A 13,856-nucleotide genomic window follows, 5' to 3' on the forward strand; every position below is an offset into this window, starting at 1 on the left:
CAGTATGGCTGTTCTTATGTTATTAAAAATAACAAATTTGGAGTTCTTTTCAGTTTCTGAGCCTTGAGGGGGCACGAGTCACATTTTCCAGCTTTTCTAGGCAACCACTAGCTATTTTTTTTAAATGAAAGCTGAGATTCGCACTTAGTCTCCTGATTCCAGCAGCTGGGGCTTCCAGACAAACAGCCAACACTGTGAGCCGTGGGATAGAGTGGCAACGGTTGGCATTCATTAACGTCTATTTAACGAGGGAGTACTTGCACGGAGGGATGGTTTTGTGGGATTAACACCTGCCCCCTGCATGCTTAGGGAGGGGGAGAAAGCTCTGAATCCGTGTATTAGAGACTCCCGCTAATGCCCAGAGCAGGGGCAGGGAGGCTGGACTAGATTGTCCCGAGCTCGCTAAGGCGATAGACCAAGTACTGTCAGAACACTAGTAAAAGAAGGGGCTGCTCATGGCAGAGGGTGGTGGGCGTTGGCCTCTGGCGCTTCTGATGGTGTTGAGAAGGGCACGGGGTGTTACATCGTGAGGCCCCTCGTTAGGCCAGGCTAGGGCATGTGAGTGTCCATGGTGAGACCCCTCATGGTGGGGGAATGGGAACATGGCTATTTTTGTCTTTTTTCATTATTTTTTACTCGCCGCCTTGTAGCATTTACCAGTTCCCTTTATTTTAACCCCCCTTTAAAAAAAAAACAACCCCCAACACCCACTGTCATTGCCCCACCGTGCCCATGGCAACAAGGGCACTTCCGCCCTAATCCAAGATGGCGGCGCCACGCGACGCTCTACCTGCCGCTCTCTATGGTGTGGCGGTGGCCTGTGGGTGGGGAGTCCCGTGACGGGTCGCTGCGCGGTGACGGCGGCCGGCAGGGGGGGGCGGCGGGGCCGGGCCTGAGAGTGGCTGAGGAGGATGGCGGATCCCTCACGGTGAGTGGGGCTGGGGAGGTGAGCCGAGGCGCTGGGCAGTCGCGGGTGGGGGCAGGACGGGAGGCAGGGGTCACCGAGGGAGGATGGTGTGGAGAGGCGGGGGGCTGGGCGGTTGGCACGGCGAAGCAAGCTTGGGGGTGAGCGGGGCGCTGGGGGCGGGGGGATGAGCTGGGGGGGCTAGGTTTGGAGGCAGTTTGGGGGGGGGGGTTAGGGAATAGGGGCTGGAGGTGGAGGGAGTTGGGGTTAGGGAATAGGGGCTGGGAGGTAGAGTTGGGGCTGGGGTTAGGGAATAGGGGCTGGGGAGCGGAGGCAGTTGGGGCTGGGGTTAGGGAATAGGGGTTGGGGGGAGGCAGTTGGGGCTGGGGTTAGGGAATAGGGGTTGGGGGTGGAGGCAGTTGGGGCTGGGGTTAGGGAATAGGGGCTAGGTTTGGAGGCAGTTTGGCGGTGGGGTTAGGGAATAGGGGCTGGAGGTGGAGGGAATTGGGGTTCGGCAATAGGGGCTGGGAGGTAGAGTTGGGGCTGGGGTTAGGGAATAGGGGCTGGGGGTGGAGGCAGTTGGGGTTAGGGAATTGGTGGGTGGAGGCAGTTGGGGGGTGGGATTAGGGAATAGGGGGTAGGAGTGGAAGCAGTTGGGGGCTGGGGGCTGGGAGGTAGGGGATGGGGGCTGGAGGGTTTGGGGGCTAGGGGATGGGGGTGGAGGGAGTTGGGGGTTAGGGTAGGGAATAGGGGCTGAGGGTGGAGGTTCAGGAATAGGGGTTGGGGATGGGGTTAGGAAGAGGAGTTGGGGTTTGGGGATAGGGGCTGGGGTGGAGGAGTTTGGGGGTAGAGGAGTTGGGGCTGGGGTTAGGGAATAGGGGCTGGGGCTGGAGGGGATCGGGGGTAGAGGGGGTTGGGGTTAGGGAACAGGAGAGTGGGGTTAGGGAACAGGAGAGTGGGGTGAAGGGGTTTGTAAATAGGGTGCTGGGGGGTGGAGGGAGTTGGGGGGTTAAGAGGCTGGTGAATGGAGGGGATTGGGGAATGGAGGGGTTCGAACATGGGGAGTGGGAGGTGGAGGGAGTCGGGTTGGGGGAAATAGGGGTGGGGTGGGGTGAGGTAGTGGGGCTGTGGGGGGCAGCTGAGGGGTGGGATGGAGGGCTGCGTGTGGAGGGGAAGCCAGTGGCAGTGGCTTAAGGCAGAGGGCAGGGTGGAGAGAGAAGGGACTGGAGAGGCTGTTGTGGCGGTGAAAGGGTTATGTTCTGTAGCACTAGCTACAGACACTCTCACACCACTTGCTGCTGCCAGGGAGAGCCTGTAGGTGGAGGAGTCTCGGCTCCAGGCTGGGCTGAGGCTGCCGTTGCTGACAGCAGGCAGGGGCTGGGCCTAAAAGGCAGCAAGACAGAAGAAGCAGGAACAACAGCCGAGATGGTAGAGAGCAGAAGCAGGAAGCCCCAAACACAAAGGCACTAAGACCCCTTTATGAGCAGGTAAAACTGGCTTATTGGGAGAAGGGGGGAGGGGCGTGGATATGGTGGCTATTGGTTTTGAAATAAAATGCCATGGTGTCATGCTTCAAAAATATATCTTCTATGTGCTCCCTCCCCACCCCCGCTATAAACAAAGTGAGGGGTGTTGTCAGCTTTATAATTATTAGGGGAAACCCTTTCCAGAGACTGCTTATGGGCAGGTTCAAACACTTGCAGGAGACAAAACATAGCAGTCATTATTTAAAAATATATATTGTGTTGCCCCCTGCTTTGCAGGGAACAGTGTTAATAAACCTTTGCCTGGCATTTGTTTGCCAGCTATGGTATGGATAAGTTGTATAGCCTCCAGGTTTATGAGCAGGTGGGATGAACTCAAATTGCTGCATATTGTGTGCCCATGTGTGTATTTCTTTAGTGTATAGTTAGCACTTAATCAGTGGTGTCCTGCCTCCCTGCAGCTTGGGATACTACTTTATGATACATTGTCTTCTTCATATAGTGAAATGGTGATATTAAAAAAAAATAAGGAAGCACAGTTTTTACAACCCTATCTTCCCTCCAACCAAAATATTGTGAGCAGGCTGAAGAGAAATTAAAGATGCTTTATGTATGTGTTTAGTAGCAACTAACATACAGAGTAGTGATTACCTGACATTCAGGGTAATCACTCCATCTACTATGTGGCTGTACTAGCTATACCTCTCCCCCATCTTTTCATATAGGTGTGACATTTTCCTGTTTCACTGCATTTATTTTGTGGCAATTCTGTTGAAGCCATACAAAAAGCCTCTTTTTAAAAGTATGTATTCTGCAATCAAATAATTTTTTGTATCTGAACTGTAGATGTGTTTTGAAGAACATTTAGTGACAGCTTCTAATACACATGAGATTGTAAAAAGTGTGTTCATTGTCTATGTAAATTACACAAATATATCTTTAAGTCACTAGAGAGTTATTGTAATCATAATTGTATTGGATTGTTGCATATACTTGACTACAGTTGTGTTTGTATGTGAACTACGTAGCAGTTCAGCATGACTGAAGTTTAATGGAGAAATATTGTGTTCAGACTGCACAGGGATTTATAAAAGTAGATATGGAAATTTAAAAAAAGTCATATATTAAATTAAAAAGTAGCAAAAGATTATGCTAATTGTAATTTTTAGTTAATGTATTTGAAATTGATATGGACTGTGAAAGCATGCATTTTATGTAATTATGCATACATGTGCACAAAGACCTTTCCACAGAAGAATATTAATGATTGAGTTTTAATTGCATGTATTGTAACTGCTGCAGTAGTGACACAGTCTCAGCCTTTTGGAACCAAAAATTGCTGAAACAAAAATTAGCCAATGATTTTTTTGACAAATTACTTTGGTGTCATTTATTTATATTTATATATATATATATATATATATACTTGTTTCTAATAGGAAAAAATCACACACTTTTCATGGAACTATAGATCTATCTATCTATCTTTAGGTATTATTGGATGCATCTATTTATAAAATTAAGGGCCTGAAGAAGGTGGTGGTCATATTAAGTAATACAACATGTACAGCCATATTTTAAGCATAGCTTGTATAATGATCTCAATATAACCCCAGGCTGATTTCTTAAAAGGATTTCTGCATCTTGAAAGTTTAATACTGTATTGTAGATACATTCCAATTAAAAAAAATACCCTAATATTATCAATTCTTGTTAAAAAGATTTGAGCTTTAATATTTTGATTTCCTGTTTGGTTAATCTTGAGCTCTGAGCAAGTAAAATGAAAGATTTAGGAGGTTGCAGCTGGATCCTTTCAGTTCATGTTAAACATATATACACACACACACACACACTTTTGCTGAGGGGCTGGATTTCTGTAGATGTAACAAGTGAAATGATCAGGCAACAATCACCTACGTATAATCTGATAATAAAGCAAGATGATTTTGAACAAAAACCATCATTGATATGTCTTGAATTCCTCATTTGAAAAGGGAATGCTTTTTCCATGTTTTGTCAGAATCAGAGCAACATAATATTCCCTATTCTGCTTTTTATAGAAACGTAAAGTAGAATCCCCTACATCACATAACAGCAGAGGTAGGGTTGGTAAATAGTACTGGTTGTGACTAGCTGCTGATCCTGGTATAGTTCTGTCTTCCCAACATGACACATCTGTAAGGCAAGGGATATGGGGAGGGGCATTCCTTTGTTATCTTGACAATTAAATCACACTAATGGAAGTACTCTACTTTAAGAACACTAGATTATTGAAAGGCTTCCATCTGACCAATGAATATTTTTCGTAGCTTTCTGCATGTGGTTTTCTTTTAACATTTTCATTGTGTGTGCTCCCATTAGAAAATCCTTGGATTTGTTGTTACATGATTATGGCTTTCTATGAAATGAGCGTTTCTGCTGAAAGAATGTGTGATGGTCCTTATTTCAGTATTGTCATCATGAAGGAACTGTTCACTTTTGTGTGTGTGTGTAATATATCTATACCATGTCTAGGGCTGTTTAGTAAAGACCTTTAGGTATGCACATGTCCATATCTTAACTGGATTAAGAATGTAAAACTAGACAGACAGGGTTCAAATTTTACATTGGTATCAGCCTTGTCTAATAGATATCTAAAGATTGATGGGGTAGATGTGCTCAGGGTCCAAGAACAGTATCTTTTGGAAAGATTGCGTTTTACAATAAGGGAATAAAATTCTCACTGAGAGAGTATTTGAACATTTCAGATGTGGCTAAAATATCAGCCGTTATCATTTAAATCTGAATGATAATTAAATACAGAGAATTCTCCCTTGCTAGTGGCTTTTTCAAACTTTTGAGGAATGATGAAGAATTGCCCTTCACGCTAATTGCGCTTGGTCCTCCCTTGGTATCCTGCTGTTAAGTGAATTGTCTCGTTAGACTGCCCTCACACTTGGTAAGGCAACTCCCATCCTTTCATGTATTTATACCTGCTCCTGTATTTTCCACTTTATGCATCTGATGAAGTGGGTTCTAGCCCACGAAAGCTTATGCCCAAATAAATTTGTTAGTCTCTAAGGTGCCACAAGGACTCCTCTTTGTTTGTGCTGGGGATTGTCTTTTTCCTCTTCTGTCTACCTAGCTACAGCTGGGATGGTTCCCTCAATTATCTCCATCTCCCATCAGATTCTGATGGCTGTTTCTCTTTTCCCATCCTCAGTTAGGTGTTGGCTTTTTCAGTGTCTTTCAGAGGAGCTTGATGCTTGCTGTGTCTGGTACAGGTTGCCTTGGTAGTGTGGCAGCAGTGTGAGGCTTCTGGCTACATCCTTGGTGGGGAGTGTTAGGTAAATGTTGATATGTTGCACTAGCCCAAATGTTAATTTAACCCACTGTTGGGGAGTCCTGTTAACAAGTCCTGCTGATGGATCAGCAGGTTTTCTGAAATTATCTGAAGTTTATTATGTGTACTTGTTTCCTGGGGTGGTTGGTTACGGATGCTTTTAGGATTGAACGAATCCTTGTATTTTTCCCTTTCTCTTTTTTATATCCATATATTTAATTTTGATTACACATTGCATTGTGCTTTATCTTGGAGGAGCTGACTGCATCTCTTTATGGAGATTTTTTTTTTTGGTGGGGGAGGAAAGGAACTGATGATATGGAAGATTTAACAGCCTCCCCATCAAGCTTGTAAAGACTAAAATAATCCTTGTTTACATTACAATTGCCCTGTGTGACAATACTGCATGTTTTCTGTGTGTCTGAAATACAGTTTGGTATGTTACAAAATGTACTGAGATACAACTTGTATCATGTGATGATAAAGTAATATTTGAGGTACTAACATTTTAATTTTTATGCTCACTGTGCCTGCACTACTGAGGTCCGATGTTATTTAGATAACATAGTACTAAACCTCTCTTTAAATAGCGGCATATTCTGGAATCAAACTCTGTTCAGCATAGTATTTCTTTATAAAGAGATGGCTCTGATTAGAAAGGAGTTGTACCGTCGTTAACCTCTAGGTAATATATGTGCTTCTCTTTAAAAATAAATAAATAGATTGTGCTGTGTTTGTAATTCTTCTTTTTAAAAGCCTCAGACTTCACATCACATAGTTAATTTCAGCCCTGTAAAGATCAGTACAGAGTAAGAAGAATCTGTGGTATATTGTAAGGAAAATATTACAGTACATGATCTCGTAAAGTGATACATGCTGCTCAGAGCTAAAACATGCTAGAATACCCTGAAGTAGTGTAAATTGGTCCCGCTGTGGATGCTCAAAGAGCTCTTTTAATGATTTTGGCATGTCTGTATCCTTAGTTCTTTTATCATTTTATTGGTTTACTGTTAATTATTCAGACATATCACAGTCCTTTGAAAAGTAAGAAATAGGAGAATCTTGAACAGTTTTAACTTTTCCTTCTGAGTTCCCTTCCCATGTGTGCCAAAGAATAGCTTGTAGTCTGTGTGCAGGTGATGTTAAAGTGCATCTTTGTTTTCTAAGTATATATTGAATTTTAAGTTGCATGAAATACGTATCCCTTTAGTTGTGAACATTCTTGTGCTGAAGAGTACACTTCATCATATGAAAATCATGTAAACATATTTTGAAAAGAGTTTATATTTAAAACTTGACACTTGGCTGCAAGTGGCAATCATCGTGCTAAAAGGGATATTATTTGTGACACAAGCTATATCGAAGCCTAAATGTTCATCATGGGAAATGTGATTTTCAGAGCAAATTGGATGTAGTTTACTCTTACCTTTCTCACACCAGTCCTTTGTGTGCCTATGTCTGCCTCTTAAAGTGGCACACATCCAAAGTGTGGGCAGGGTATATGATGTGATCCATAAGACGACAGTATGCCTGTGGAATTATAATGATTACACAGACATGGTCTGATTCAATGGACCTGTGTACCCCAATACTCGGAGGCTTATCATTATGTATGGATTCTGATTGTTCGTTCTTTTAGCATTATATATAGACCACAGAAGCTGTGCACCTTATATAGACTTTTTAATACCTTACACATTTACATTATAATGGCTGCCTAAATATTGCAGCACATCTTGGTTCACTTTCTTACTGCCTAGCCGGTTGGTGTTTTAAAATAGTCTTTATTTAAACATAGATCTTGTTCATGGCTGGCAGTGTTTTTAAGGGGGTTCTGAAGTACGTCATTAAGTGATGAAGCCTGTTTGTGATGAGGTACAATTTTCATTTAACCATGTTTCAGTCTCCCACCCTTTCTGCCCACATGTTGTTATAGGCATTTGGAGATAAAACAAATTTTTTTTTAAGCATAAGTGATTCTTTTCATCAACTATTTCCAAAACTATTTTATATATGAGGTTGCAGAACTGTTGTTTACTTGGAACCTTCTCCTGCATTCCTTGCGTACCCCAGACTCCTGTAGATTTCACTGGGAATGTTGGGTGTGCACGACTTATGATTAACATTACTAAAGGGATTCTTAGTTTTTGTTGACAGTATCTACACACTCATATGACTGAACCCAGGCACAATTTGTGAGAACTGAAAGGGACAGATGCTTTGTCTGTTATGAGGTTCCTTTTCAAAGCTGTTAAGTGATGCTAACTAGCCTGCCATTAACCTGACTGTATTGGTGAGCAGATGTTCTGTGTTGTTTTACTACGATAAAATATCAATTTTTGCCAAAGTTTGAATTTAGTTGTCATCGTCGTTGTCATGGCAAATCCCAAAGAGAGATGGTCTCTTTGCAGTTCAAGTACCGCCTGGCTTGATCTCTGGTTAGGTTCTTACGGTAGTCTGGCTGAATATTCATTTTGTCTGTCAATGGCAATTTTATTTCACCACTGAAGTTTTGGGTGCTCTCATGATTGCTAGCCATGTAGGGACAAAATGCAGTTAATTAAAAATTCATTTTCCTTAGATACTGCCTTTTCTTGTGATATGGCAACAATATATATGGGGAGACAATGACATAGCAAGTAGTTATCTATCTTGTTTTGCTTTATTAACTATAATTTTAGGGTTTACTCTTTTACACTGTCTTTGTAAACTGATGTAAACAACACTCAAAAATGATAGGCAAGTTTGAGCCGATGAGCTTTTCCTATTTCTAAATGTCTAATGTAAATAAATTGGCATGTTTAAATATGTAAAACCTCCTTGAATAATATGACAAGGAGATAGCTAAGAAATTTCATGAAATAAGGATTGGTCCTGCTGTTGGAATTAAAGATATCTAATTATGAAAATCTGGGAGGGCCTCAACTTGCAAGTGACAAATATTGCAAAACCATAAAATTTCTCTCAGCTCTCCTGCAGTCATGGACCTCTTAATAGTGTCCTGCAAAGTGCTGCCAAAAAAGTGTAATATATATTACTTGAACATTTCATTTTTAACAGTATTCATGATAGTGAAATCTTGCAGTGTGAATACCAGGAGTTTAGATGAAGTAACTATGGTGACAACAATCATTTCCATGAAGTGTAAGATTAGAGTACTGTATTCAGTGAAGGAATAAAAATAATCTTGCAACCAAGAGATTGAGACATTTTAGCCGATACTGCCGATTTTTCACATGCATTTGGCTTTTAATTATTTCTAGATTGTAATACATGTAACCTTGCTGTGGTGTCTTGAAGAACACAGCACAACTGGTTACCAGTTCTGCCATGGGATTTTCAAATCATTAGATAGAGTACTCAAAATCTAAAGGGAATCTTAATTGTCACTGCTAGAAATTGAACCATCTTTTAAAATGAAAGCTTGAATTCATAGAAGAACCACCACCCCCTACAGTTTGCATAGATTAAGATGTTTTTAACATGAATTTTGTGCCATTGGAAAGCTACCTGATTGGCAGCCAGGGAGACTGAAGCCCACTGTTTGTCCTCAAGCTGTGTTTGCAATGAATCATGATGTTGCAAACTTCTTTCTTCCTCTCTCCTCCATGCTCCCAAATCACCCTAATCTTGATAAAAGAGGAGTTCAGTCTCCATGTTTTAGTCAGGCTATGGCTTCTCTGCTCGTTTTTCCAGTATATGCCTACTATAACTGTGATATCTGAGCTACCAGTCTCTTGTATTTAAGATTTTCACTACCTTTTTATAGTCTCTAAATTATATTGCTTTGTGCTATAACTCATGAAATTAACAGTGTTTACTAATACCAGTATGGAAATAGAAACATTTACATTATCTCCAAATGTTTTTGATTATTTTAACTTCCTGGGGGAAAAAGAGCTTGCACAGGATAGTCTATTTTTTAACAAGAGAAACCAATTCAGTGTCACTGTAATTTAAAGCTTTGTATGACAACACAGTAAGTCTAAATTAATAGAATATTTTCTGAATAATTATCTAATGCTCCCTGTACAAAGCAAATGTAGACAGTGTAGCATGTAGAATATGAAAGACTAATTCAAATCCTTAATAAAGCAACAGATGTTTCTTTCTCCTGTGTTGTATGCAGTCAAGTAAAATATTGATACCTACTTCCTTTCCCTTTAACGAGCCTGTAATCAAAAGGAAAACTTGCTTGATTGGCCAAGATAAAAATAAGAGTTGCTTGACCCTTTCAATTTTTATTGTATGAATTCTAGTATCTGTGAAGTTGTAACTTTGTGGATTTTGTGCTTCCAAGACAATTGCTTAGTATTTTTCCCATGGCTTCAATCAGCTGCATCTGAAAAGTAGAACCATGCATTAAGAATGTTTATTTAATCCTAAAGGATGAGTAGGCAGAGGCCTTTCCCTTTATAGTTCCATAAATGTTAAGTTCTTTTTAGAAGCCTTTTGTTACAGGGAGCTCACTGAATGTATGAGAGAACATGACATCACTAGCAAACTATACGGCTCCTGTAAAAGCTGGAGGCATCAGGTGGTTTAATATGTAAACAAAAGCCCATAGCAGCCTGAAATAGATCTTCATAAAAATAAACAGTGCAAAATATTACCTTCTAAACAAGGAAGTGAAGGGCTACCAGAGGAGCTCTGTATGTAGTAGTACGTGTGTTGTATAAAATGCTGATCAGAGAAGAATATGAGGGATTTGCCTTGAAAACCCAGAGTCTGGTATTGCCTCTGATAGCAGGGTATTTGTTTACAAATGTATATTGTTGACAGATGAGTATGTAATCTAAGGTATTAAAAAACAAAACATCCTGTAGAAAATATACAAAAGTAGCTGCTTCCCACAATTTATTTATTTATGGGGAAGAGTGAAACCAAATGATGCACATAAAAAATGGCTTGAACTGCTGTTAAACCTGTAACAATTTTTCTAATATATTCTAAAATTTAGTAGCTATCTGTGTGTAACATACAGGGTTGGCAGAATTTGATTTTTTTTTAATAATTTCAGTGGATAATGTTTGGTGGTTAAGAATTTTTTTAACTATCTATTTTAAATTTTCACAGTTGCAGGGGATTATGCAGACAATTATTTAATGACTAGATGTTGAGAGTCAAAAAGTTAAAGCTTTATAATTTAAAACACAAATTGTTAACGTCACATCTCAAATTATATAAAGTAAATATTATTAAATCAAACTCTAGTTCCCAAGCTGCATTTTTTCTTACTTTGCCTAGCAGTAAACTTCAATTACCATCAGTGGAAATATTTTTTCATTAGTGTGTGTGTGTGTGTGTATTACTGAGCTTAGTAACATACAACATATATAAAAATTGAAAAATAACTAAAAAGTTACTTTCAAGCCAAACAGAATTTTATACTACTGGCAAAGGGTTCCAACTGTATAGAATTTAATTTTGGATGATTATTTTTGTATTGAGTTTATCAGGGTTTTGTTAATCTAAACTTCTGCTTAGTCATAAGAGAAAAGAGATTTGTGTCAGCAAATTATTTGAATTACAACAGTAGGAACTTGTACTGAAGAGGGGCAAATTTTGTGCTGACTTGCACCTTGTGTAATTCCTTTGAAGTGCATGGTACAAGTGTATTGTACAAGGTGCAAATTAGGGCAGATTGTAGCCTGTTATATTTGTGTTTTACTGCTGGTTATGTATTTGCTGGCTCGTGTACTGGGAAAACTGATTAGTAGCTTGCTTGGTGACATGTAATGTGTTGTGTGGTTTCTACTTGGAAGTGGCAGGTCTGGTGGGGGGAGTAAAACTTTAATTAGTGCTGCCCTGAGTAGATCAAACTGGATTTTTTTCATTGCTTTACGCATAATTGTATTTTCCTTGTCTTGTTCAATCATTTAGTGACCACACTTACTTTTTTTTCCTGGTTAGGGCTGCATGTGTGCAGAGAAGTGTTGGTTGACTGGTATTTCTCTCATATAAGACTTTTACAGAATGATGATTCTAAAATGGCTTTATGCAAACCTCATCATTCTAGAAGACTTCAGTTACACACAAACAATCATTGATTAGACTTCAGTTACAAACTTATCGGTGGTGGTGGTGGTGGTATTCTTCTAAAGCAGGATTTTATTTATTGAACCAATTAGCTGTTGAGTGGAAACCAGAATTTTTTCTGAAATGCAGAATTTATATATATCAACAAATTGCAGTACTGGCAACAGGAAGATCTTCATTCTCAGAGGACAGTGACAGTTAATGTGTAACAAGGATGTGGGTTCAAATCCTGCAAACCTGATTTGTGTGTGTAATCCCATTGAAATCAGTGGGTCTATTTTTAAGAGGAAGGATTACATGATTGGACCATATATTCAGTGGCATGTGTATTCTGAAATGTTATTGAAACTGTTCCAACCTTTCTGCAACAGACAGATGGGATGCACACTCCTCCTTTAACAAGTCGTTAGCTTCACTGGTATGACTGATTTTTCCATCCCTCTCTGGGTCTCTGACTTTCCTCTCTTTGTTTCAGCCCCCACTGTTTCCTCTACTCTTTTCATACAGATCAGTAGCAGCTTTACATACTGCTGCCCTCCTGTGGTAGTGAAAAACAAAATATTTTTTTTAGACATCAAATTGTGTAAAATTGAGAAGGAAAAGGATGAAAGCAAGGAACTATTTCTCCCCTTCAGCATTTGCCCCTCCCAACATATAGCACTGCTCTTGGTTGAGATGTGCTGCTTCAAAAGCAGCTTTAAAAATAGTTTGTGAAATTTTTGAACTAATGTAATATAACACACACTACAATTTGCATGTATAGCTCCTGTCATCCAAAGATCTCAAAGCACTTTAGAGAATTGATAGATTTTAGCCTTCCAACACTTTTGTCAGTTAGGCACTATTTCCTCTTGTGTTGCTGATGGAAAAGCTGGGTCAGGTAGACTACAGGGGAGATATTCAAAACAAGAAATAGAAGTTAGGTGATGGGCTCCATTTGATTGTGTGTCAATGGGAGATGAATGTCAAATTCCTATCCGTACCTTTGAAAATCTGCCTCAGTGTGACTGGGCCTAAGGTCACAATGACTAAGTAGCGGAGTTGGATTATCACGTAGAACACCTGACTTCTAATTGTGTGTTCTGACAACTAGACAGGTTCTCTTTTCAAACAAGTAAAAACATAGCAAAGCAGCAGATATAAAACTGCGCGCTCTCTCTCTCTCGCTCTCTGAAAGCTTTAAGTGGCATTATTTCTTAATTTCAGCATGTAAACATAAGCATGTTAGATACATAGGATGCCATAAATCAGAACATTTCCTTGGAATATCCTGAGGTGGGGAGATATCACAGAAAATTTCTAGTTTTCAAACTTTAGGAAAAATGTATTCTTCTTCGAGTGATTGCTCCTATGCATTCCAGTTAGGTGTGCGCGCGCCATGTGCACGGCTCGTCGGAAGATTTTTACCCTAGCAACACTCGGTGGGTCGGCTGGGCGCCCCCTGGAGTGGTGCCGCTATAGCGCCGACCCGTCCGCTCCTCAGTTCCTTCTTACCGCCCGTGACGGTCGTTGGAACGGTGGAGTGCTCCTTTGACCTCCACAGCCCTAGCTTCTCTCTGATTTCTTCATTGTAATTATTGTATATAGTTCTTAAAATAGTTAGATTAGTTCATTAGTTAGTTAGTTAGGGGAAATCGGGGCTGTCAGCGGCCCATGCCGATAAGAGACCCTCACACCTCCTGCCTGTGGTGCTTAGGAGAGTCTCATCGTGCAGATAAGTGCCCTATTTGCAAGTCTTTTAAGCCAAGGACAAAGAGAGCGAGACTTTAGTTTAAAGCAGCTCTTGATGGAGTCAGCACTTAGCCCTGCGGTGCCGATCTCAGCCACTCCGCAGTCCTCTTCAGTACGGAGCACCCCAGCGGTTCCTGGCCGGTCTGGTACCAAGGCTGTGAAAAACCAGCAACCGGCACCGGCGTCCCGGCACCGTTCCCTCTCTCCTGCGAGGAAGCGTAAGCCGGCGCAGACGGCCGCCAAGACATCTGCAACAGGTCCGCTGGCCCAACCACCGGCACCAACACCTCCGGCACCGACTCCGCTAGCGCCCAAGACAGGTGCTGTACCGTCGACTCCGGTACCACAAGAGCCGTTGAGTCCGGTACCGCCTTGC

At 41.1% G+C, this 13,856-nt stretch overlaps 1 protein-coding gene across 4 annotated transcripts in view; it reads left to right on the forward strand.

Annotated features, from left to right (window-relative positions):
• Positions 1 to 805: 805 nt before the first annotated feature.
• Positions 806 to 13,856, forward strand: part of SHOC2 (SHOC2 leucine rich repeat scaffold protein) — a 113,024-nt gene continuing 99,973 nt past the window's right edge. For 2 of the 4 annotated variants that reach the window (XM_039481447.1, XM_039481451.1), the window contains exons 1-2: positions 806 to 928; positions 2,210 to 2,391. The gene's annotated coding sequence lies outside the window, so the exon portion shown is untranslated. Of the gene's footprint in view, positions 929 to 2,071; positions 2,392 to 13,856 lie in introns of those variants that run through there. The other 2 variants (XM_039481450.1, XM_039481449.1) reach the window with 2 other exon arrangements.

This window comes from Mauremys reevesii, linkage group 7, assembly GCF_016161935.1.
Source record: "Mauremys reevesii isolate NIE-2019 linkage group 7, ASM1616193v1, whole genome shotgun sequence".
Taxonomy (NCBI): Eukaryota; Metazoa; Chordata; order Testudines; family Geoemydidae; genus Mauremys; species Mauremys reevesii.